Raw genomic sequence first — 27859 nt, 5'->3', positions numbered from 1 at the left:
TAAAGATCATATTCCATGAAGATATTTTGTACATTTTCTAATGTAAATATATCAAAACTTAATTTGTGATTAGTAATGGACAACTTTAAAGGCAATTTTCTAAATATTTTAATTTTTTGCACCCTCAGATTCCAGTAGCCAAGATACAAATAGTTGTATTTTGGCCAAATATTGCCTTAACAAACCATACATCAATGGTAAGCTTATTTATTCAGTTTCAATTGCATATATACTCAATTATTTAATAAAAAAAAAAAAAAAAACCCTTATGATGTCAGGATTATGTTCTGTTTGTCTTGCCTTCCTTGTGTTTTTCCCTTGTGTTTCTTGTGTTTTTGGTTTAGTCCAGGTTCCCCCCTTAGGTTTTAGTGCACTTGGTATTGTCTTGCCCATATTTGTACTTCCCCTCATTATCTCGTTTGTGACCACTCCCTTGTCTTTATGTATTTAAGGTCTGTTTGTTCCACATGGTAGTGTCGGTGATTATATTGTCATTCAGTTTATTGTTTATGCTGTTACTGGTTCCCTGTCGTTCCCCTGCGTTTATTTCATGTTCACTTTTGGATTACTTAATAAAACTACACTGGTTGGGATCTCCGCTCTCCGCCATCTTATTTCCACGCACACCACGACTACGTAAAGCGTGACATATGACTGGTTTTGTGGTCCCAGGTTCACATTTATTTTCTGCTTTCAAGTTAATTTTAGTTAAAGTTTTAGCAATTTTGTTGTGTATTTTTGTAATTTTTATTCGTTTTTAGTTGCTTTTAAGTATGTTTATAGAGTGTTGTTTTCATTTTCTTTATTTCAGTTTCAGTTTTAGTTTTAGTTAATTTAGTACACAAAGTTCTAAGAAAATCAGAAGTGTTTCCTTGTAAACTAGCTTAATTTAATTTAATTTAATATTATTTTATTTTATTTTATTTTCAGTAACAAAAGCACTGTAAAAAATGACAGTGAATTTAATGGTAAAAAAACCGTAAAAATGCTACAGTAAAAACCTGTTCAATGGTTAACGGTAATTTTTTTTTACAGTGAATAACCGTAAAATGACATTCCCAGAATTCTCTGTGTTACATTTTATTTACTTATTTTTTTAAATGTGATGTATGCAGATATTTTACATATTTACAGTGTATAATATGATTAAACTAGTCTTAATCAACTCACCCTTTAAATAAATCATGAGAAACCATAAAGAGACTTTAATTTTTCTCCTTATTTAAGACAGTTGCTTGGTCACAAATGCATGAATCAGCAGCTCATCAGTTTTTCTGTCTGAATCCAAATCTGAATTCGGTCTGTTTCCTTAATTCAGTTTACTGGTGACTCGAGAACTGCTGTAACTAACTAGTGACAGTGCTGTTGACTGCTACCTCTTATTTTTCCAATACATTTTATTTGTCATACTTTATGCTGTTCAGGATAAGACATAAAAAACATAAATTGCCAAATTCTGCCCTCTTTACTGTATAAAAGCTTTGGCTATTTGAACGTTGGACATCTCCAAAAGATGCTGTTCTCAGTTCAGTGATTTGATACTCACACTAAGCCATGTCACAATTTCAGTTTAATTTTGATTAAGCATGCAGCCCTAATATATTTGAATGGAATATGTTGTAATTGACCAATCGGAATCAAGTGTTCCAAAGAGAAACAAAATAATTATTTTAATTAGTCCATTGGAATTCCACTAAAGCAAGATGATCAGTCCAATAATGCTTTGCCCTTGAGCTGTGTATGTTAACAGCAAGTAGTTACCCAAAAGGCCCTCTTTTTGCCCTCTGCTGTGATTAAGATTCACCTTATTCAAATGGGATACAGCAACAAAATAATGAGCAGCCCGACAGATCTGCCCTCTGAATAAATGAAGCGAATCACATTGAAGGGGAGGCTGTCATGACATGTCTCAAACACTCACACACACCCTACCAGTCGAAACAGTTTATTCATTTTAAACCGTAAAGCAAAGAAAATGTGACAGCGTAAAGGCATTTTAACATTTATAATGTCCCTTTTTGCTGCCTGTGAATGTGAATGTGATCTTTGTAAGGAGTGTTAATGATATATTTGTCACGGTGGGAGTGTAAACACACCCTGATGCTAATGATGCTAATGAGTCTGAACCTTAGGTGTTATGACAGTACTCAGCAACAGTCTCTCAGTTCAAACTCATCCTTTTGTTCCTTTAAAACAAACAGAAGAGCCTCGATCTAAGGTTATATTTAATTGAAATACAGACTTTGATCATGTGATGCACTCCAGTTGCTATAACAGTCAGTTTATGCTGTAAGTGTAAACCAAGGAACAGAGAGTTGACAGGCAGTCGATTTTGTTATGGAAGGTTTGGGTGCAATGGACATTCAAAAGGCCAACGCTGTCTTGAATACGCTGTCTTATATGACAGTGAGGTAAACTGGCATCCAGTGAACCAATAACACCTCTCAACAATGTGTGACAAAGCTTCAAATTTTTACCAAAATCTTGGAGGAATGTAATATATAATTTACTTAGAGCTAATGTACAGTGCACAGCATAAATGAGTACACCCCCTCTAAATAAATATAAAAGATGCATTTTCTTAATGATCACTAATAAAATTCATGGAAAGCTGGCAAAATTGAAATGTATTAAACATATACTTAATACAAACAACAAAATATATGCCAATATTTTCTGTAAGATAAGTAAATTAGCCGATTTTGTTTAAGTGAAGGATTGCAGAAAGGAGTACACCCTAGATTTAATTCAGCAAATGTATAGTATTCTAGCACTTAGTATGTCCTCCAGAACTTTAAGTATACTGCTCTGATCCTTCTTGGCACTGAGTGTACAAGTTCTTGACAAATGTTCACATCTGTCCTGTTTAACTCCTGCAGGATGACCTCCTTAAATGCCCTGGTCTTTACTGGGGAGTTTTGCTCAGCTTGTCTCCACAGAATCCCCCATAGCTGCTCAAGAGCATTAAGATTGAATGAAATACATGTCCACTGAAAGATTTTCACCTTGGGAGAATGAATATCTTCATTGTCATGCTGAAAAAATGCCCAACAATACAGGGAATGAAAAGAGGGTAGCATCTTCTGTTTCAAGTTTTTCTATTACATCACACAGTGGTGTGTGAATTCATGACAGCACTGATAAAGTACATCTCCCTCACACCTTCAGCACTCATACATCCCAATATAAGAGCTTTACTACCACTGAATGTCACTGTGGGAACCAGGCACTTCTCACTGTACTCCTCCTCTAGCAACACCAGAACATTTTGGATGCTTTTGGATCTGAAATGATTGACTTGGTCTCTTGAGACCAGAGTACGGATTCCCAGAATTTTTTATATTAACCATATTTTGTAAATATGGGCCTTGCAAAAGGTAAAATTAGTTAATTGTGCTTTGGCTACAGTAGGTACTTCTAGTGGTGACAACAACCATGCATGTCACTTCTGCAGGCTGTGTCATACTCTGTGAGATAAAGTGTTACTCTTTTCATAGCTTTTGCTGGCTCTGAGACACTTACATGGTATTTCTCCTGGTCTTTTTCTAGCAAAAATTCACTTATCACTAAATGAAAACTTAAAGTGAAGACCTGATTATTTCAGGAGCCTTGTCACAAGTCCAATGTTTTTGAATGTCGGTGCTACTTCTGCTGTATTTTCACACTTAATACAATAATTTGGTATTCCTCTTGTACCATTGTCCCTAAGTAATAAGTCACCTGACAGTTCCATTGCTGCCAGCATTAAGTCTGAGTATGATTCAGTAGGCTTTATAACACTTTTAATTGTCAGGAAATGATTTTTCTTTGAAAGGTTTGGTTCAATATACTTACCTGTTGATCAAAAATATCCTTAAACCTGTACACATTTTTTTTTTTTATAACATAGTTTTATTTAAGAAAATCTTTTTTTGCTGAATAATTTTGACATTCCTCTTTGGTAATCGATCAAGCAGGCTTGTTGGAACATTATATCTCCAAAGTACCCTAACATGTCATCTAAGTAGAGGGGGTGTACTCATTTATGCTGTGCACTGTAATTTCTGTCACTGCCACCAAATTGCATTTCATGTACTGTATGTAGTTCTGTTAAAATTAGCGCATTAACGCAGGTGAACCTCACTCACGACTACTGCTTCTGTCTCTTTTTTCTTGACAAGAAGTGCATTTATTTAGTCGCAGAATGTCTTTACGACCAAATCAAACAGTAGACTTTTCAGACACGCACTCCAACTTCACCTCAGTGCCAGGCGCTAGTCAAACGAGTGCGGAAATGGTACAGATGACGAGGCAGCTTCATTAAGATATCAGTGAACTGCGGTCAGATGAGATGTTGTCAGTCCATATATCAGAAAAACAAATTTTCCTGTCCTCTCAACCATTATACTGTGTTCCTAGCATACAATTGTAGGGACTTGAAACTTGGAGGCATGGTAGTACTCACATCACTGACAACATCACCAAGGCTCACCCCAATCGGTGTGACGGGGGCACTACAGCGATCAAAAACATGTAATTGCTCATAACTCCTTAACCATCAGTCACAGGCTGAAGTGTCTTATGTCGGACTTTTTAAAATACTTACTTTTGTGAACTAGTCCTAGGTTTTTCGCCCGATCGGAACCAAACTAGTGCAGAAAGATTATCTGGGGAGTGAGTATCAATAATTATCAAAAAAAAAAGTTTAATAAAAGAACTTTCAACTCACCGTCGCGAAGGGACGCAAAAACGTTTGAAAGGGGCAGGGCCACTTTTGGTAAAAAAAACTCCTGAACAGAATGAGATATCTTCACCAAACTCAGAAAACTTATGTAAGAGCTCAATCTGAGGTCACAGGACAAAAATCGTGGAGCTTGGCCACTTGGTGGTGCTAAATTCTAATGGCTATACCTATGCAACCATTTGTCCTATCAACATGAAAATCACTTTGCATGGTATTGGTCCACAGTGTCTATAAGGACATTTGCATAAAGCATGGCCACCATTAGCCGATGAAGTTTGAGCAACTATTAGACAAGGTTAACAGAGGCCAATCGGAACGAAACTTGGTGGGCCTGTTTGACTCACAGCCGTAAAGGTCTGTGAGAAATTTGAAAGGAATTGGGCACTGGGGGGGCGAAATCGTATTTTTCAAGGGCTAAACAATTGTATGTTGCACGTTTTTTCGCACGTAAATGTGATATTTGTATCATATGATAGAACTCCTCATTCTGAATAACTTTGCCTCTAGAACCACTGCTGTCAATCAAATAGTTTTTTAAATGATCAAGGATATGTAAAAAAAAACTACTTTTGCAAAAGTTTTTTTCCGCCAATCTGGGAAAAAAAAAAACACTGCAGTACAATTCTCTTGATTCCCTAGGTCAATAATTATCTTTTTTTTTTTTTTTTAATTTACCCTTTGGGAAGCTATAATGAGGACGTTTAGAAAAGGGGCCTGTCCAAATTTATCTAAAATCCTATAAAGCCTAAAGGAAAACTCAGAACTTCACGAAACCTGCTGAGGACATGTGGCAAGTGATTCTAAACAAGCATGCAAAGTTTTAAGGAGACTGGACCACAGTTGGTGCTATAACAGTCATAAACATTAAAAAAAATGATTTAGGTGGTTACAGGCTTGCTTTTTTCATATGTGCTTAAATGCCTTTTTATATGTACTTAAATGCCTCACTGCGTGTACAGCATTTGATGAAGTTATTTTCAGTAGTGTGTAGTATTTTATTTATTTAAATTTTGTTTAACAGGGACAATGGACAGTTAAGGACTGCCCCAGAATTATTTACAGAGCAAAATTTCATCTGCTGTCACTGGGCAGGAGAACACCAAAGCACATTACAAACAAAAACATCAATGTAATAGCATGTACAATAAAATCCCCCCCCAAAATGTAAAATATATATATATACATACATATATATATATATATATATAATCCCTCACCAATAAACTGCAACCCAAATTACTATAAAGTATCCCCTATAAATACTATAAAACATCACCCTTTGATAAAATTAATAAAAAAAAAGAACCCTAAAGTGTAAATTGATTGGTAAATTATTCCAGATAATAACAACAACAACCAAAATCAGTAAGCCAGTCTAAAATTTTCGACATTGCAATAGATAATTTTTTTGCTACCTGATCTTTTGTTTTGCCGTGTACATAAATCACAGTGTCATCTGCGTATATTAGAATATGTACATCAGGGCAAACATCTGGGAAGTCATTCAAATACAAACTGAAAAGTAGGGGCCCTAGGGCAGGCCCATGAGGAACCCCTATGGAAAAGGTTCTTAAAGATAAAGATATGTGTGTTTTAATCCAGGTGCACTGTTTTCTAGATATAAGGTAAAACACAGTCCTTTCCTTTGTATGTTAAGATGTAATCATTTGAATAATAGGATATTATGATTTAGTGTATGATTTGTGTTTTTATCTCCTCTATAAGCATTGTATGTGCAGTTTCCAGATTTTAAGTAGATAGAAGCAATGCCCAATCAATTAGTCCAAGCTCTTTTTCAGACTTATTCATTTCCTTTTTTGGTATTCCATATGAATAGTGCACTCTGTTTAGTATCATGATAAACATTCTTATTTAAATTCCTAGAAATAAGTGTTAAATTATGATCTTTGTAAGTCTTTGTAAATCTGGTTTACTAGTGAAAATAAGATCTAATAAGGTTTGAGAAGCATGTGTAATTTTAGTGTAATTTTGTTATTTCCTTCAATTTCATTTTGGTAATTTTATCAGATCAACTGAGATTAAAGTCCCTCAAAACAACACACTCCTTACTTATCTCAAATTCTTCAAAAAGTTTTGAATTGCTTGTCGTATGAATTTGTGTGAAATTTTGTGTTATGAATACAATCGGTAAATATAAAGGCGCTTTAATGTAAGGGAAGAGTAACGCAACACATTTTAGCTTTGTAAAATGCAAGATGCAGGCATTGGATTTGGAAAAAATGCAAAGAATGTTGAGGGGTGTGTTTTAAAAGTTTAATTCTTGAGTGACACGTTTTAAAAAAGCTGAGTGCTATGGTCAAACATCTCCTTTTAGTACACGTTCACACAGAAAACAATAGAAAAGTAGTGCAGTGGAATGGAAAATGTGTTATGTGTGAATGACACTGTAATACTGAGAGAAAGAGAGTAGAAGCCTTTTTTTAGATGGATGTCAATGGAGGAGAGGCTTCAATACACAACATAAACTGCTTTTGTGGGAAAACAAGCTTATCATTTAATGAATCATCAGCATAACGGCTAATCTTCAGTGTGTTTGCCATTAAACGTTTGTTTTGCATTGACCTATTTTAGAGTCTGCACTGAAAAAAAAAAAAGCCAGATTTATAAGAGAAAGTCATGAATGTTTTGCAATAGATTCAGTTTATGGCACTTCTCATTCATTTCTATGGTATCAGCAAATAATGAGTGACTGTCGCACAATTCTGACAGAAATTCAGTGATGTCAAGGCTGTCATGTGATTGGTTATCAAAGCACTCGTAATTGTAATTGACTGTTGGTTGAGCCTCACAGGTTGATATCTCAAAAAATTAAAACCACCTGATACTACATCAAACATTTTCACATATTATTTGACCTGTGACATCCAGCGAGTTGCTGCTTTCTGCCACTTATGAATTTGACAAATCTTTCCTTCATTGCCTCATTAAATAGTAAAGTGTTCATTGAATGCACACTTCAGAATCTATACAGAAGTAGTGCCAAATACTTCGCCTGCCATTGGTCAGTAAACAAATAGCCCTATAACTGGTACTATTGGTTGAACCAGTATTGCTTTCTCAGGACAATGTTTGATTTTTTCATTTTCTAAATACATTTTAGCCATATTTGACAACAGATGGTCGTCTGTCTTACAGAGTTAGAAACATTTTTAAAAAATGTGAAAAACCCTGATTGGATTCTACAGTAGTTTCTAGTCAACACTAGCATAGCTGGCATGCAAAACAAGTTGCAAATGTCTTATGATGTGGTCGGATTCAATGTATACAAGTTCCTCTTTTGTGCCAGAAATGTTGAGGTCTTCAGAAAAGCTGGCTCAGCTGATTCAGAAAAGAGCTTGTCTGCCACTGCCAATCAAAAATTGTTCCAGTTGCCTGATTTCAGGGTTCTTTGAGCTAAACGAGACCTTGCCATATGTTTTATGTTTCTCACTCCTTATGCATCTCTCTCAGTTCAAGCATGTAGGCCAACAGACCCTTGTGATATGGTCAAGGACTCATGCAAGCGTTCATATGCTCTTTTTGCCATTTGTGAAGCTCACTGCAGTAGAATATCTGTTTCTTAAAACTTTGGTGTAAAATATGCATATGTTTCTGAGATGGATGGTATTGTTGGATTCCAATAGCATTAATTAATCTTTTAAACCTTTCACCTTTTTTTGAACAGTGCCCCTGTCTATTTCTATGAATGTTATGTAATCTTGAAGTGTCTCTTTTTGCCTGCCGTTGCCTTCTAAGAATCTTCTAAGTTTCTTTGCTTTGCTTTTGAAGAGGATACCTAGTGCTTTGTTCACACTTCATCCAATTCCAGTTTGTTTTCAAATCTGATCGTCAGGACTGATTGCCCACGCTGTCATTTTGGAAGCTATGAATCAAGTCCATTTGTTCAGACAGTGCAGTCAATATCCAGTATATCTACATTGGTTGCCATAGTAATGGCAAAAGCCAAGAACAATGCCAAGAGACTGATGTACAGTAGCTGTCAGTTTGGAAAAGGAGAAAGGAAAAATGTTTATGACATTTTGTAGTGGAATTGAACTCGTGAGGCACATCAGATAATGTCTTTCCACATCAGACGCACTGATCTTTGAAAAAGCATGAAATTATTTTTTTTTAAAGTAATAATTAATTCAAAATGTGAAAATATACCATCTGCTCCACTTTCTTGCAACACTTCAATTTTATGTCTCACCGAACAAATTGTGTGGGTCATAAATTAAAGCAACATCAAATAATTTCAGACACAGATGCAACATACAAACAACACAGTAAATATACATACAGTTAACAGCAGTAAAACGACACTATTACTTTTCAAACAAATGAAGTTTCCAGGGGTGATTATCAATTAATAAACCATAAACGGAGTAAGGTGACATCCATTTATTAATTTGAATTAAAATGATAATTTGAGATAATTAGGTGGAGGTGGAGATAATTAACAGTATTTGCAATAAGTAGCATAAATAGCATAAATTCCTTCTATTTTAACATAGTATAAATAGAATCTATAGAAATTTGCACTTAGTGTAAATATAATCCATTGCTATGTGTACTTAGTGTAAATAGCATTTATCACAATTTGCACTTAGTGTAAATTGTTATTTGTGCTTAGCAATGGCCTCTATCGCTATTTACACTTAATGCAGGTAGCCACTGCCTTTAATAAATACTTAGTATTGTGCAAAGAACCACACAAAAATATGGTATAACCTAAGAACACTTTTAACAAAGTGCATGTACAATCATGGCCAAAAATATGAGCACCCTTGCAATTCTGTCATAAAATGCAACACTTCTCTCCAAAAATTGTTCCAATTGTAAATGTTTTGGTATTCACGTGCAAGTCAAACTTGATAAATTATTGGCACCTTGTCAAAATTATAAGAAATAATTGCTTTTCAAGCATGTGATGCTCCTGTAATTTGTTTTTAGACACACCTGTGGCAAGTAACAGGTGTGGGCAAAATAGTAATCACACTTGCAACCAGTTAAAATGGAGAAAAGTTGACTCAACCTTTGTGTTGTGTGCCACACTGAGCATGGAGAAAAGAATGAGGTGTAATGAGTTGTCTGTGGATTTGAGAGAAAAAATTTGGAAAAACATGGACAATCTCAAGGCTACAAGTCCATCTCCCGAGATATTAATGTTCCTGTGTCCACTGTGCGCAATATCATCAACAAGATTACAGCCTATGGCACTGTAGCTAACCTTAAACCCTGATTAACTTCCAAACAAATTCAAGCTGATCTGCAAACACAGGGTACAACAGTGTCAGCTTGCACTATCCGACGCCATCTGAATGAAAAGGGACTCTATAGTCAGAGACCCAGGAGGAGACCACTGCTGACACAAAGGCATAAAAAGCAAGACTGGAGTTTGCCACAACATATGTGACACAACCAATATCCTTCTTGGAGAACATACTGTGGACAGATGAGACAAAAGTAGAGCTTTTCGGTAAAGGACATCATGGCAGTGTTTACAGAAAAAGAAATGAGGCCTTCAAAGAAAAGAAAAAAAAAACCACAATCCCTACAGTCAAACATGGTGGAGGTTCAAGGATGTTTTGGGGTTACTTTGCTGCTTCTGGCACTGGATGCCTTGACTGTGTGAACAGTATCATGAAATCTGATGATTACTAAAGAATTTTGGGGCGCAACGTAGTGGCCAGTGTCAGAAAGCTGCATCTCCACCAGAAGTCATGGGTCTTCCAGCAGGACAATGAGAAGGAACACACTTCAGAAAGCACTCAGAAATGGTTACAAACAAAGCACTGGAGAGTTCTGAAATGGCCAGCAATGAGTCCAGATCTGAATCCCATAGAACACCTGTGGATGGATCTCAAAACAGCAGTTGGGAGAAGGCATCCTTCAAATCTGAATGACCTGGAAGCAGTTTGCAAAAGAAGAGTGGTCCAAAATTCCAGTAGAGAGCTGTAAGAAACTCATTCATGGTTACAGGAAGCGATTGATTTCAATTATTTTTTTCCAAAGGGGGTGCTACCAAATATTAAGTTAAGGGTGCCAATAATTTTGTCCAGTGCATTTTTTGGGTTCTGTGTGAAATTGTATCAGATTTGACTTTTCTTCTCTGTTTTTATTGTGTTGTTCCAATGCAAAAAAAAAATAAAAATAAACATGTGAGAACCAAAACATTTGCAACTGCAACAATTTTCTGAGAGAAGGGTTGCATTTTCTGACAGAATTGCAAGGATGCCAATATTTTTGGCCATGACTGTACATTGTTATGTTGGCATCAAATAACCTGATCTGTATGTATGAGTTTTCTAGAAAAATAAACTTGCTCTGTAGCACACCTGGCACAGCATTGTACTTGTGATATAGAGCACTTGGGTCACAATAGTCACAATAAGATAGATCAAACACATGAAGAAGCAAGCTAACATGGCATGGTTGTTCAGCAAATCTCACATTTGCTTTTGTTAACACTGTCAGTTAGGTTTAAGGTAGGGTTTAGTGTAGGTGATACGTTATTTTCAAATGTGACAGAGCATTAACCTTTTAGTGCCACTGACCTGACACTTCATTTCCAAACTGCCACAGTAAGTACAACTTAATATAAACTCAATAAATGTTACATTTAAAACTGAGAATGCTTTGACAATTCATGTGGGTGCTAATGTTTTTTATTTATATTTTTAATTAATTTATTTTTTCTGTCTTTTATTTTTATTTTATATAGCATAGTTTACAATATTACATAAATTTAAACTCATTTAACAAGCATTTAAGACATTAGAAATGTAACATTTAAAAGTAGCATTTTAATTTTAGTGTATTCAACTGTTCTCTGTAATCACTTTTGACCAAAATAGTGCTAATTCTCGTGCCGGGGTGTCGCCAAAATCTGAGCTGGTGAAGGGCTGCTATTCGCCGGCTTAACTGCAAACTTAAGACCATGGCCTCACGTTTCACTGGTAGCTGAAAGATGCCGTGACTCCAAAACCTACCCATAAACAAACAATACTGACATTAGAGAACATATTTTAACATCAAGTAAATTATACTCAGTACTATAACAAATAAATTCCATTTAATTTCTGCAAGGCAAAAGGCGTTTCCATCATAGGAAGTGTTCGCTGCTGATGCAGCTGACTGACATTTCGTCCTTGTATGTTGCGTAAAATAATATAAACTACAATGCAGTAAAGACTTTATAAATTAAATAAAATGTACACAGACCTGACAAAAGTAAACTGACAAAGTTTTCTAATGCTGCATTAATGGTGCATATTCTCTCAGAGACGACAATAGACAAATCTACTTCAACATATGCCGATAACAGTGTATAACTGTCTAAAATTAGATGCCCCCTGAATCGTACTGAATCACTTCACCTCACAAGTGCACTGTATTGCGTTAGCAAACCCATAAATACAAAGCTGTATATGCAACGATAACATCCAGTAGTACGAGATTTCAAATCTCGCAGCATGTTAAAATTGTTGTGAAGTCATAAGACAATACTGTGTATGGAATTGTGCAAAAAGTATGCTTTCTTAGGGTGTGTTCACATCTGTAGTTCAGTTAATTTGGTTAATTTGTTCCGTACCAAAAAGGAATATGATACATTTGGTCCTGGTCCACTTAGCGTTCACACTGGCATTTTTGACAGCGAACCTAAAGATACCGAACTTAAAGGCATAGTGATACGTTCACAACGTGATTGGTCGGGTTGAATGACGTATATTTTGTGACTGAACTCACCGAACACTCCACCAAAAAAGGAAAAGGTGCGTTAGACTTAAAGCGACGCTGCGGGTGTATGACATCTTTATGATGCTTTAGGTTGAATGCATGCATTACCATCTGCTAGACTAAACGCGTTCATTGTTGCGTGCATTTGATTTTATTTTCACCACCTGCAAACTCACAAAGAGCTCATAAAGGGCACTTTAACTCCTCGTTGCTCCATGTTTGCCCTATGCTCATTTTGTTTTGGATACATTGCTTGTTCTCTTCGCAAAATGATGTCACATAGCGTCGCATCTTGTCATGACTTTCTGTTTTTGTTTTGTTTAGTAGTATTTGGTCCGTGTTGCATTCATATATCATTCGAAATGCACCAGAGTTCATTTAGAAGTGGATCGAGACCCATCTTTTTAGCAGTCTCAGTCCGCTTGTTTGGTGCGCACCAGGGTTTGGATGGCAGCATTCACACTTACTCAAATGAACCGCACTAATGGGACAATCGCACCAAAGTTCGTTTTAAACGAACCAAACATGACAAGTGTGAACACACCCTTAATTGAAACTCTGGTCCTGTAAATCATACTTTGTGTGCAAAAGGAATAAATCTTTCAGAGTTTTAATGCCTCTAGTGTTAATTTCAACCGGAAACTCCAACGATTTGTACATATAGGTACATTTTGTGAGTTTTAGAGATTCGCTTTACCTCAAAGCACTTCCAAATATTTTGTGAAGCAAAAATAATAGCAAATCTAATATAATTGCTGGTTTAATTGAAGAGTGTACCGAAATTCAATGCTAAGCTAACAGTTAGACACGATCCTGGTCTCAGATTAGCACCAGACACTGTAATCAACTGTATTCTGTTTTAAAATTAGATCCTACAATAAGGTTGTCCAGACATTCTATTCTTTTTTTCTCCAACACACATTGTAATTGTTAACAACCTAGTGATTAGCATCTCTCCTGTGCGCTAATGTGTTTCCCAAAGGGAAATTATGGGCTTCCTAATGTGACCATCTCAGGTTGCGTCCTCTTCCATCTGTGGCGACAATGATGCAGAAATGAAAAACTGAAACAGTGACATCATCACCACCATCATCATCGTAAGAGAAAGAGGATTCCTTTTTTAACAGGATCGATTTTCCCCCTCGATTGGATATGAGGCATGCTTTTGACATTTACAGTGAGAGCAGAATAGGATGACAAATGATACAGATGAAATAAGAGGAATACAGATTAGTATTCCTGAGTGAGCAAGGGGCCAGTGGCAATCAAGAATCCAGAATCCGGTATCTAACTCCACATTTTGCTGCGTGCCGGTGGAGTCCGTGGAAGATGCCGAGATCGCTGCAGAGGAGCTCTAAACGCACAGCTTAACACCAGCGCTGGGGAGATCGGCTCCTCTCCTCTCCACTCCTCTGCTCTTGGGGAGGCGACGGGAAAGAGAGACAGCAGAGAGGCAGAGAGAGAGAGAGAGGGGGGGGAATAACAGAAAAACGGGAAAAGACAGAGTAGCTGTTTTTTTTTTTTTTTTTTTTTTTTTCCCAGGCTGCTTGGACTATCAGCCTGTGTGTGTGATTTTTCCTGGCTCTCTCTCTCTCTCATAACTGTCTTTTGGTTTTCTGGGATGGTTTGAAGAAGACTTGTATGTGATGCTTCCTGCACAGAGGTAAGTCCATTCAAAACAAGTTGGTATCACTGAAGAACCAGTTGCTTTGAGAAATGAATGAAGATGTGTTGAGGAGTTGGTGGTGTGCACGGGATGTCGTTGTGGAAGGTGTCAGACTTAATCCAGAATGTCGTAAACGTGCAAACTGCTGTAGATCTGTAGATCTCAGATGTGCGTGTTCTACGCGTGTGGGATTTAGGTACAGGTGTCTGTAATTCAATGAAGACATTAACATCTGCTCAAGTGTGGCGGGCACAGGTTGTACCTCTGTTTTCAAACCGGAGAGGCCAGGAACGTTGCAGGAACGTTGCCTAGCAATATTGCAACCTTCTCCATGTGGAGAGATGTGATTTTATGCTCTGCTGCCTGACGGTGGGGCATCCTTCACGCGAGGACGTGCCAGAAGCCACACGGAGCACATTGAGTTCCCGTGTGTTTGCGTGTGGCACGGTAGGAGGCGGATTTGAGGTTGTCTACGGCTCTCTGTCCAGGCTTGCCGGTAGTCGTGTGGAACCTTGTCGCTGGGGTTCACTGATGAAGATTCATGGTTTCTCTCTCTGTCGTTCTGTCTTGGCCGCTCTGTTACACACTGAGCCAAACGTCTGCTGCGTCTGCAGCTCACTCGAAACTCTCCACACTGCAGGGGCCGAGCATCTGACAGCCATCAGCACCTCTCACACACTTGCGTGTGTGTGTGTGTGTGTTAGACTGTGTGTGATAGTGTGAATGAGATTATGTGTCCAAGTGAGCAAGACTGGGTAAATATTGCCGCTCTACCTCTGTCATTGCGTAACTCGTACGAGAGGCTTTTGTAGATCGAAGGCTCTGTGTGTGTTGCACCGGACCTCTGCTTTTCTAATAGATAGTGCTCAGAATCTCAAGCACACACTCGATCACGACTCAGACCAGCCAGAAACACAATGTTCTCACCTGGATGAATCTTACTGTATGATGCTGGCAAAATGAAACCAAAATGAAAACTCACTGAACTGATACATACACACAATACATATAAAATAGATATAAAGATATAGATAATAGATATAAAAATATACATGTTACATGTTACGCACACAGTGAAACTTTAAAAACTGTACAAAAATGAAGTATGCAAAGTAGGGTGGCAAGAACAAAAAGTACTACATATTACCATTTTTTTTGTTACCCTGGTAATGTTTTTTTTTTTTTTTTCCTTTGGGTATGTACCATATAATACCATGTTTTTTTTTTTGGATATTCATATTTTTGAACATGGCTTTTTTGACATGCACCATAGTAATACCATGTTTTTTGAAACACAGTGGTTTTAGGAACCATTATTTTTCTATTGTGAGTCACTTTGGGCAAAAGCATCTTCTACATGCATGAATATGAACGTTGTCAATTCCTTCCCTGGGAATCAAACCCATGACCTTGATGTTGCTAGTGCCAATATTTACTATTTGAGCTACAATAATTGAAAATATGCAAAACTTCTCTTTAGCTTTATAAATTACAAGGTCTAATTCACAAATCTGATCTTTTAAGTCAATTTACAAATCAGATTTGAGAAGCTAACGCATGTCAGAAAAAGCCATCTGTTAGTCAGACAATTGAATTTGCTACTAACAATACTATGGAACAACTGTTATCCTTTTTACTGTAGTATCGATTTTAGACCAAAGTAACTTTTAACATCAACAATTGTTTTAGTAACAACTACTTTTTCAAATGAGCAGTGTAGGGCTGTCACTAACGATTATTTTGGTAATCGAGTAATCGGCCGATTATTCTGACGATTAATCCAGTAATCTGATAATTATAAATAATGAGGTAACATTAAAGAGGTCATCGGATGCCCATTTTCCACAAGTTGTGGTCGGGGTCTTAATGAGAAGTATATAACATACTTTGGTTAAAATTTCTCAGTGGTGGTGTAAAAAACACCCTTTTCAGAGCAAGCTGTTTTTTTGCATTTGCCTTTAAATGCTAATGAGCTCTGCTCACTCCACCCCTCTCTTCTGTGGGGTCACGAGCAGTCCTGTTTACTTTAGCTACATTTAGCCACATTTAGCTGTGAAACTTGCTAACTAGCACATTATTAGGAAAGCCAGTTTGCAAAGATGTATACAAAACCCTTATACTCATTTCTGCTGTAGGTGAAACTGGATCACAAATTATTTGTGAGAACATAGACGCATTTATGTAGATTGCCGGGCGCATTTCCTTTAAAAATGAAAGTTATATTAATCCTCTGCATCTTCAGCAGCTCAGATTTTGGGAGTAAATGATAATTTGTCTTCCTCTGCACTAGCAACAAAACAATGGCAGTTGGACTGTTTACAGCTCACTCAGCTCACTCAGGGCGGGTCTAAGGTAAGACGGTCGTGTCAGTCAACTTTTGTGGGAGCGGCCTTTGTTGGTGTGATGTCACACAGACAAGATGCAGAGAATGGCTTGATTTGAAAAAGGGGATATTACTTATAAAGGTTGCATACATACACTGCCAACACACATTTATGTTCAAACAACATGTAAAAATGAGTTTTGCATCTGATGATCCCTTTAAGTAACATTATGTAAACAAATAATTAAAATGATTTGAAATACCTATATGATAGCAATGAGGCAATATAACTGTCGAAATTAAGTATCAAAATAGTTTTATTGAACAAAACTTTTAAAATACATAGTGCATTATAAACAGTAGAACTAACGTACATTATGCATTATATCAAATGACTACAGAGTGCGCCAAGAGCCTGATGACTGTTTTTAAACGTTACCACATAATTTAATCCTTGTTTAATATCGACTAAACAGCATTTAATTTAAATGCCCACTTAATTTTTAATATTTGTCGATTTCTTTACAACAGAAATCCTACAGCCACTGTCATTTCTTGAATATGTGGACATCAAAACATGTAAACCCAGAGTAAGGGTTTGAGCTTTTATTTTAAAATCGTGATGAACAGTTAGCATATTTTGAAAGATAATGATGCATTCTCCTGTGTTTCTGTAAATGATTTACCTTATAAATCTGATAGAATGGTGCACGTTATAAGCAGCTCAGACTTACAGCAAAGACAGAGTTTATAAATAACGCATATAAATAAACCGCACATTAAATCCGCAGCACACATATTTTAATTGAATCATAGCATGTGTGAATTCACAATAGCATTATGTGTTATTATGATTCTTAAATGGGTTTAATATATCATCCAGACTTAGAAAACGGTCTAATAATGCGTTTCATGGATTCATGGATTCATGGTTACTCGTCACGGGCAAATTGCAGTCAAGGGATTTTTTTTTAAATCGAGTACTCAAATTGAATTGAGGAATCATGACAGTCCTAGAGTAGTGTGACAAAATGATTACATTTACAATCTATATTACTGTTTGATTATCACATAATGTGTGTAATTTGCTTACATTTGATTGTGTAATTTAATTGATTGATATGATATTTTTAGTTTTATATTTAATTTCTGTAACATTTTTATTAAATCATGTATTATAATTAATCTTTGTCTACTACTTTTGGTTAGTAGATTGTCGTATGTAACGTGATTGTCATGTTTTTTTTTTTGTTTTTGTTTTTTAATGGTAACACAGATATAGTTTAAGTGTTTTAAATTACAAAAATGTAGCTCAAATGTTAAAGCAATTAAGTTTCTTTTTGTTTGTGCTAATAAAGGTAATTCCATGGTATTCTTTGACATAAATTCATAAGGTGATCGTACAGTACCATGTAAAATATTACAGTATAATGAAATGACATTCTAAATCCCTCACTGTACCATGGTACCTCCACTGTGCTTTCACTGTATAAGAGGCTGCTTAGTTTTCCTTTCTAGGAGCATCCAAGTCATATATGTGGCACGCTTTTGCTTGAGAACACAGGTTGTACATCACTGCTAGCCAATCATCTCGTGGTTATTAGTATTCAGTGCACACAAGAGGGGGTTTCCTGGATGCTGTATACATTAGTGCTGTGGTGCAGTGCAGTGTTTCCCACCGTTTCAGCTGTTGGGTGTCAAGGCAGCGTTCGGCTTTGAGTTCTGATGGGGGATACCAGTCACACACATGCTGCACTGTGCGCTCATACTGTCTGTAACAGAAGACGGAATAATGATTTCATGCGTTATTCCCTTTTAAAGTAATGCTTTGCAGCTCTTTCTGGGTTTCTCTGCTTTATTTCTGTGTTCGATGTTCTCGCTTCGTATTTTGCATCTCTTTCATTCTTCCTCTCTCTTTCTCATCCTCCTCTATCGGTCCACAGAAGAGAGTGGGACGGGCCGCTCTTCCGCTTGTTTCCATGGAGACCGCGCGCGCGTGTGCGAGGGTGCGTATGCGCGTATATGCGAGCGTGTGTTGTGCGCATGTGTTTCCCTTTTCGTTCAGCACATTCCTTAGAATGGTGCTGGTGTGTTTTAGGATTCAGGACAGATCGTGGATACTGTGAATGTGTTTGTGAGTGTGTATAGCCACTTCAGCAGCCTGTTTGCCATTTGACGGAATTGTGATTAACTGAGAATAATTAAGCCTATGCCTGTATGTGTGTGTGTGTGTAGGTGGGTGGGTGGCAGCTAACAGGAGTGGGTGGCGACCAGCTCCACTCCACTCGAATCCTCTGTAATACTGTGAATCTTCACTGTAATGAAGCAGATGATGCAGGCTGTTCTCTCCTCTCTGTGCCTTTATATTTAGATTTACAAAAGCCAGATGACACATCGGGCCGCAGATCGTGACATCTGCCCTTACCCCGACTCTTCTTAATGACTCAGCAGATAATTACCAAGAAGGGTCAGTGTAGCGGCTTCGATTGTGTCAGATCAAGCTGAAAAGAAGTACAAAGATTCTTCAACCGCCAGCAGGCATTGTAAATTTAGTGGTATTACACATTTTTCTGAAATACTTGATTCTGATTAGTCATTCGCAGCATTCATAGCATTCATAAAATGGACTATTGTTTACTCTATCAAAGAAGAGAAAAGTGCATCAAATAATCATTTAAATATTGGTATACATTTTAGTCAGTGACAAATTGCTTTTGTTCCTTTATTGTAAGTCACTCTGAAAAAATATAAATGTACTCAGTTCATTCCCTGGGAGCTACGATAACACAAAAATGCAAAACTTTGATCTAGCTAATGCTACAAGTTCTAAATCACAAAATCTGATCACAAATTCAAGACATGAGAGCTCTTCAGAGATGTTTTTGTATAATAACGGGAAAGCTGTAAAATGGACTATTGATTATTGTTTTAAAAAGAAAGAAATGCATCAAGTAAGCATTTAGATATTGGTATACATTGACCCAAAAATGAAAATTACCTCATGGTTTACTCACCCTCAAGCCATCCTAGGTGTACAGTATATGAATTTCTACTTTCAGATTAATATAGTTAGAGTTACATTAAAAAATGCTCTTCCAAGCTTTATAATGGCAGTGAATGGCTGTTGAGATTTTGAAGTCCAATAAAGTGTGTCCATCCATCGTAAAAAGTACTCCACATGGCTCTGGTGGTATATAAAGGCATTCTGAAGTGAACTGATGTGTTTGTGTAAGAAAAATAACCATAATTAAAACTTTATAAACCGCAATCTCTAGCTTCTGCTAACTGTCGTGAGCATGTTCACGAAAGTGGCATTTCAGTGATTGACGTAGGTGAACATGGTGATGAATGTGGAAGTGACAAGTGTGAGGAAAAAACAAAAATAATAACCCCCTGGAGCCATGTGGAGCACTTTTTATGATGGATGGATGCATTTTATTGCACTTCAAAATCTCAACACCCATTCACTGCCATTATAAAGATTGGAGGAGCCAGAGCATTTTTAATATAACTCTGATTGTATTCTTTGAAAAGCCATATACACCTAGGATGGCTTGAGGGTGAGTAAATCATGGGGTAATTTTCATTTTAGAGTGAACTATCCCTTTATTTATTTATTTATTTATTTATTTTTATTCCTTTCGTGAGTCGTTTTGGTTAAAAGCATTTGCTAAATGCATAAATGTCTATGTAGTCAATTAATTTCCTAGGATTTAAACCCATGACCTTAGTGTTGCTAGTGTCACATGCTGCTATGTGAGCTAAAATAATGGAAAACAACACTTTGGGAACTTTATCACAAGACGTGAAATATGTACCAATAAGTACATATGAATGAACATCAAAGGTGGTAAAAAGCGAGCACTTGTAATTGTTTTTGTTTCTTCGTACATCATTTCGTAAATCTCCCCAGATGTTTATGTATAATTTGTTGAAAACTGTATAATTGACTACTCTCCCATTTATTCTGAAAAGGGCTAAATGTGCTTTATAAGTAGTACTAATAAACCGTCAATATGCTAGTAATATGAATGCTAGTTAATAGTGAGTACCGGTCCTTGAAATAAAGTATTACCCTCTTTTTGTTACTTCATAAAGCAGAAAATACTGTCAACAGCCAGGAAATATATATGTTCACCACGTTTTTAGGAGTGAAATGTTGCATAAAATTAGGGAAATGATAAATGAACAAATTCCTCTGTAAAAATCTCAGAATATCCACCTTTTTCTTGAGTAACTGTCGAGTACTTCCATTTGGGTTCTCTTGTCTTCCAGTCTCCATATCCATGTTAAAATAGAGTAAAAAGGTTGGCTGAATTAATTTAACATTTTCTATATAGCTAAATATAAAAATGTGCTCAGGGTTAAGCTATGTTGTTGTTGGCTGCCACAGTAGTAGCAACAAACTCAATGAATTGCTGTAAAGTACTTGTTTTGCATACCAGCAAATCTGTCCATGTCTAGGGCTGTATGCCTTGCATAAATGATGACAAAGGTAAATGAGCAGCTTGAAGCGCTTAATTTAAAAACAGTGTGTGTGAAATAATAAAATCATTTTTAAATTTTTAAAACCATTTCCATAGGTTTAACGTTATATTATCGGCTTGGAAAATATGTTAATTTGACCGGAAATGTGAAGCACCTTTCCAGTCGGGGCGAGACTTCCGCGTTCAGAAAAAAGGTGGATAGATAAGAATAAAATGGTGAAGTTTGCTGTATGTAAGTACTACTGAAGTGGCGATTTCTGGCTCAGTACAGGAAAAAATCATTTTGAGAAAACAGTCTTTATACGTGTGAAGTAATTGAAATCTGCAAACGCAAATACAACAAGTGCGATAAAATAAACACTGAGTATTTTTGGTGTTTACTTTCCACTAGTCTGAAACAACACATTATGAATAGCCCAAAATCTCAAAATTGAACAGTCTATGAAAAGAAAAAAAAAATGTTTTGCCTGTAGTGTCTTGCCTTACTTATTTTATTTATTTATTTAATTAATTAACTTTTTTCATATTTTTACATTTCAAAGGAATATTTTTGGCTTAATGGATTAGTTCACATGAAAATGAAAATTCTGCCATCATTTACTCACCCATAAAGACTCTGTAGTGACAAAACAAAAAAAACAAACAACAACAACAAAAAAAACTGTCAGGATAAATTAAAAAACATCCTATCCTTAAGATACACAATTTGTTTACACGTTTAAATTTAATTTAGGTACTTGTTCACACATAAACACTTATGAACTCATCAAATATGGTACACATTAAAACTCAAAGCTCATTTTTAGGCTTAAATAAATAAATAATTAAATAATCTGACTATTAACAATGGTACACATTTGGTAGCATTTTATCATGTTGTTTCACTTTCAAATGAAAGTGTTTGAGAGATGGAGATGGGAGAGAGCATCTGACAGCTGTGTGCAAGGCAGAACTCAATATCGATCATTGCCTGTCACTTATGACCGTGTACACCATTTAAAGAAGGATAATACTTCATGTAATGAACTTTAACACTGGTTAACAACTTTTAAGGGGACTTTTCAGAATAAAATAACCTCAGATTTGAGGTCACGTACTGCAGCTGCTGTTTTTAGCAGACATGAATAGAGATTACATAATCACAGATTTTGCCTACAACTGAGTTAATTGCTGATTTTTAGGGGGCTGAGATCAAAGTCCAAAGAGAAGTCTGTCTGACAGTACATCATCCCTCACTTATTCAGAAAATGTCCCTTAATATTCCCTTTAAAATAAAAGTTTGGTTGTTCGCTCACAAATGACCAGTTTAGAGCTGCATGAACGTAGTTCATGTGTAGTAACCTATTTGTAACAATGCTATTACATTGTAACTAAACAGGTACATGCAGATTGCACAGATCTGAAGGCCATTATGTGATCTATAATATGGTTCTAGACATGCTCTGACCGGGCAGTGCAAACGTCAAGATTTTAACGCTAAACTCTTTATTTCTCGGTTTGACTTGTTTCATATTGAAACATACTGTCAGCTTTTACTGAGAAAATGTGCTCTCATTTCATTCCAAACCTGTACAGATTTTTTCTCCTGTAAAACACAAAAGTTATTTAGTAGAATATCCAAGCTGCTCAAGAGTAGTAAAAAATGGTATCAATCATACACTCCTAAAAATAAACGTGCTTCACAATGCCATAGAAGAACCTTTTTTGTCTAATTGGTTCCATAAAAAACATTTCACAAAAGGTTCTTTGTGGTGAAAGCAGGTTCTTCAGAGTATGAAAAAGGTAAGGATTGTTCTTTAAAGAACCTTTGACTGAATTGTTCTTTGAAAACCAAAAAATGTTTCTTCTATGGCATTGCTGTGAAGAACCTTTTAAAGCACCTTTATTTTTAAGAGTGTATGGCTTTAGAGGATGGATGCATGGTGCTTTTTCTCATTTTTGGGGGTTTTAAAGCCACTGTTTCCATTTATTTTCAATGTATGGAAAGAGCAGCTCATTTTGTGTTCCACTGAAGGACGAATGTCACATAATGTATGTGTGGAATGAAATAATGATGCACAAATGATGAGAGCTTTTTCGTTTCATCCATCTTTGGAGGAACTATCCCTTTGAATTGCGTTGAATCTTTATTGGTGGAGTGGAAAGAAGTTTCATGTGGGTTAAGACAGGCCTGTGCTTGTCTGTCCTTTGGCCACACACTGAAGAGTCCCCTCCATTTTCTGCACTTTTGCCAAGTGCCCTGCCGGTTTTCAATAGGCTGCGTGTCACGTTCACACGAGAAGACAAGATTCCGCCAGGAACCGTCCATACGAGAGCGGACTGTTAGCGGGACAGGACTGTGAGCAGTCAAATGTCAAGCAGGCAGCAGATGGTAGAGCTTGTTTACTCTTTCTTGAGACATTTTCAGCATTCTCTTAATTATTGATTTTATTGATTCGTTGGAGTCTTTAAACATGTTGTGGAAAGGATCAGTATAATTCCTCCTCCCCAGAAATGTACTTTTTTTCCCACTGAAAAATATAGTTCAGAAAGGTTTTGCAAGAGCAGAAACTATTTTTCTCAACTAGCTAAATAATATGTCATTCATGCATGGGTTAAGCCAGTAAAAGAAACGTGTACTGAATTTAAAAAAAAACAAACAAACATTATTATTATTATTATCATTATTTTTACTGGAAGTACAGCTTAACCTTCAAGTTGTGTTTTGGTCATTTTGACTTAAGCAGAGATGATATCCTTTTTCCTAGCTAATGCTAATTAATTTTATATAATTGGACTAAAACTTTTTGACTTTGCTCACACAGGATATAAAAACTTCCCTACATTTTTAATGACAATTTTTGTATTTTTACCCTGTACTTCACATGTTCTGTCCCAAATAAAATGACTTTGACATTAACATTTCTTGCTAAGCTGTATTATTACCAAATATTGGATTTATTCTTTCAGTTAGCGCAGGTTTTGTAAGCATTTTTGGATTTGATTGATTGTACGCCTCATTATTCTGCAGTTATGCACCTCAGTTTTTGAGTGAGCAATGCCAAAATTATCCACAAATAATTTGTAAACTTGGTGACAATATAGCATAATGAGAGATTTTTTTTTTTTTTTTTTTTTTTTAAAAAGGCTGGTCATCCCTAGTGAAAAATAAATATTCTTTCATGCTATGTATGCTACAAGTGCATTTACATATTTTGTACTTAATAAACATACCTTGCACTTTCAGTATACTAAACTGGTATATTTAAAGTCTGCTAAATTGGAACAACTAATTTTGTACTTAATGCAATTTAATTGTGTGGAAGTAGAGCTAAATTCCAACTAAAGATATACCTAAGTATATTTGATTGTGCTAAAATGGAACTATTGCAGGTATACTTTAGGTAGACTTTAAATATGTTACACTGTAAAAAACAATTTGTTGAGTCAACTTAAAATAATTTGTAACCTGGCTGCCTTAAAATTTTAAGTTCAGTCAACTCAAAAAAAACTTTATTCAACTTGAAATGTTAAATTATACTAAGTGACAACTTAGATCTATTACTTTTTTTACTAGGGATTTTGACCAGGAACACCAAATCAGGTAAAAGATTTTCAGCACAGCACATAAGCTATTAATAAATAAGCCATTTATAGGATAATTGTAGGTTATCTCTTTCTTTCTTTTTTAAATGAACTGCCTGAACAGACCGATTCAGATTTTCAGTGCTGCTTGATAGAGAGTGTACTAAGAGACTGTGTTTGATTATTGCTTCTGTGCGCTTGGTTTAAAGCTGTGTGTGCAATACAATGTGACATTAAAAATAGCAATAGCTGTTTGTCACACTATGCTGCTCATTGTTGGGAAAAAAACAGCTTGTTACTGGAAAAGCCACGCTATTTAAAAAGAAGTCTGGCACACCTGGGAAACATAGTTAAAGTGATAAAAATGTGAACATCTGTCAACACAAACAGTGTAAAACAATTACAGGCATTTCTATTAACATTTTATGTCATTATCATTATATTAGTCAATCATGTTTATTAGATTTTAAAGAGACTGGGATAAAAGACACAAGACAAGATGTTTTTGATGTTTCCTTTGGGTCTAGGATTTTTCTGCTTGGTGATGCTGAAGTTATAAAATGATGATAGTAAGATGAAATGATTTTAAATATATCTGTGTGATATATGAAGAGTTTTTTTGAAACTGGTTGTTGTCAGATGAATTTTCCTGTAAGGCTTATAACACTGACCTCAAAAGAGCAGTTATTGGACATTTATTGGACTCCTGTTGCTTCTCCAAGGATATTTATCTGTGTTCCATCAGACAGTACTGATATTGTCATCTTCAGATTCTGTGAGACTGGAGTCCCTCTGCCAGCAATTCTGGACTGACCCGTCTAACTCTTATTGCAACATTACAGGCTCTAAGGGTCCAAAACACAAAGATTTTTCACACTTATACATTTATAAAATAACTAAAGCTATAATTCACATAGCACTGGGCTTTGCTACAGGGCTTGATGTTTCACTCAAATGTGAACTGCAAAGACATTCGATCTTAATGTGACAACTTCATTACCTTGCTCGCATGGGTGGAATCCCAGGAGTGCTGGCTTAGTTTTTTCTGGTGATTGAGACACTACAATTCATTGCCTAGTATAAATACACCGGATCAGCTCATGGGGAATACTGGCCAGTTTAATTCAAATTCCAACTCGTATTGTAAAGGAGCCAAGTTTTAAATGCTGAATTTTGTCCAAATCTGCATGTTGTACATATAGCCATTTGAAATGACAACAAAAGAGCCCATATGTATGAAACTATATCTTTGCTAGATCTCATAGAAAAACAGCAAGGAGAAATTGATTTCCAGAACAAAAATGTACAGAAAATTTACTCACCCCCTGGTCATTCATGATCTTCAAGTCTTTCTTTCTTTAGTTGTAAAGAAATTATGTTTTTTGAGGAAAAAAAATCTCCATATAGTGGACCTCTAAGGTGCCCGTGAGTTTGAACGTCCAAAATGCAGTTTAAATGCAGCTTCAAAGGGCTCTAAATGATCCCATCCGAGGAAAAAGGGTCTTATCTAGTGAAACGATCAGTTGTTTGCTAAAACAAATTGACAGTTTATATACTTTTTAACCTCAAATGCTCATCTTGTCTAGCTCTGCGTGAACTCTGTGCATTCCGGTTCAATACAGTTAGGTTATGACGAAAAACTCCCGTCTCATTTTCTCCTCCAACTTCAAAATCACTGTTTTACCTTTTTTTGTTCACTTTGTAAACACTGGGTCGGTGCTTCAGTAGCGATGTAGGACGATTTTGAAATTTAGAAAATTCATGAAACTTTGCACACACACCAAAAGTGGTGAAAATTCACGTCTGATATGGATTTCAGAAGAGTGTGTGTCACAATGGCTTGATAGCACCACCTATAAAATTTCATTGAAGTGCCCATTGAGTTACATTTCACGTATATGTACAAAATTCGGTAGACACATGTAACACACCAATACCTAGAAAAAATTCCTCCGGTACGAAGTCCGGAACCCAAAAGGAAGTCTGTTATTTTGAAATCTCTCTGCAAATTTTGTGTAATTTTTGCCATTTTCAGGTGTTGTATTTTAATGAGCTCCTCCTAGAGATTTAGTCAGATCAACACCAAATTTGGTCAGTGTAATCTAAAGCCCTTTGTGACGTTAACTTGTGAAGATCTTGAGTTTTCCTTGAATGGTGTGTCTATGTCAGCCTGGCAAACTTTGATTTTTTGTTCATTGGCATACATATAATTCAGGCATATAATGTCCGATCTGCACCAAAATTTACAAGTTTGATGAGAGTCCTGTCCTGAACACATGCCCATGCCCATATTCAGTTATAGCCATAGTGCCACCTGCTGGCAACAGGAAGTGACATGTTTTATGCTCTAGTGTACTCCTTCTAGAGATTTAATGACATCAACATTATATTTGGTCTAATCTAAAGGCCTTTGCAATGTTAAATTACGAAGTCATTGCGGCCTGACAAAATAAAAAGAAGTTGCTGTAAACTTAACACGTTCTATAAGAGTTATGGCCTGAACACATCTAAAGGCCAATATACTGTTATAATCATAGCGCCACCTAGCTTATACTAGCTTAAACATGCAACGTCCAATCTGCACTAGACTTAACATGTTTGGTAAGAGTCTTGGCCTCAAGACATCCAAATCCAAAAGCCAATATTAAGTTAGTATCATAGCGCCACCTGTTGGCAACAGTATATGTCAGGATTTAAACTGACTCAAACATACCATCTTCAATCTGCGCTAAACTTCATATGTTTGATCAAAGTCTTGGCTTGAAGACATCTACATGTCAATATTCAGTTATAGTCATAACGCCACCAGCTGGCAGCAGGAAGTTTGGCACATATAAATGACTGACATATTTCTCCTATATTTACTGCTTTAAATGCATATTGCTCTCTGTTTTCCTAAAGCCACCGGGTGGAAGTGAACCTGGGTGTGAGGGCCCTTTCAATGCTGTTTGCAGCTTTAATCATGCATTTGACATTTGATGTTATGTAGTGTTTGACATCCTATTTAGTATTATTGTCACTATTAATACATTTACTATAACCATAAGTACAAAAACACTGTTTTCATCATTTACTTTGACCCGTAGGCTGAAGTCTACTTTTATGTCCTGTGTCTCTTATGTTTTGGGCCAAAGATCAGAGCAAAAGAATCAATCACAGAGGACGAGAGTGACTCAGATTATTGTATTTCATCTTAGTGCTCTTGGAATGATGGCTTTTTTTTTTTTTTTTTAGTAGAACAACAGTTCCTTTTCTAAAATCTTGCTGTTGTTTACTTGCTGTTGTTTAACAACAATTCATTATCTCAAGAGCACTAAGATGAATATATTAAGAATATACTGAGATACTTGTTTTCT

The 27859-nt window shown here is 36.2% G+C and overlaps 1 protein-coding gene across 5 annotated transcripts in view; it reads left to right on the top strand.

The window, feature by feature from the left end:
• LOC127183058 (disks large-associated protein 2) overlaps positions 1 to 27859 on the top strand; it is a 159710-nt gene that overhangs the window by 11973 nt on the left and 119878 nt on the right. Inside the window, exon 1 of one of the 5 annotated variants that reach the window (XM_051138866.1) lies at positions 13782 to 14126. The exons of the other annotated variants lie outside the window; for them this stretch is intronic. The gene's annotated coding sequence lies outside the window, so the exon portion shown is untranslated. Of the gene's footprint in view, positions 1 to 13781; positions 14127 to 27859 lie in introns of those variants that run through there. 5 annotated transcript variants of the gene reach the window in all.

The sequence above is a fragment of the Labeo rohita genome, chromosome 20 (assembly GCF_022985175.1).
Source record: "Labeo rohita strain BAU-BD-2019 chromosome 20, IGBB_LRoh.1.0, whole genome shotgun sequence".
In the NCBI taxonomy this organism is placed as follows: Eukaryota; Metazoa; Chordata; class Actinopteri; order Cypriniformes; family Cyprinidae; genus Labeo; species Labeo rohita.
This window is presented reverse-complemented; position numbering and strand designations above follow the sequence as displayed.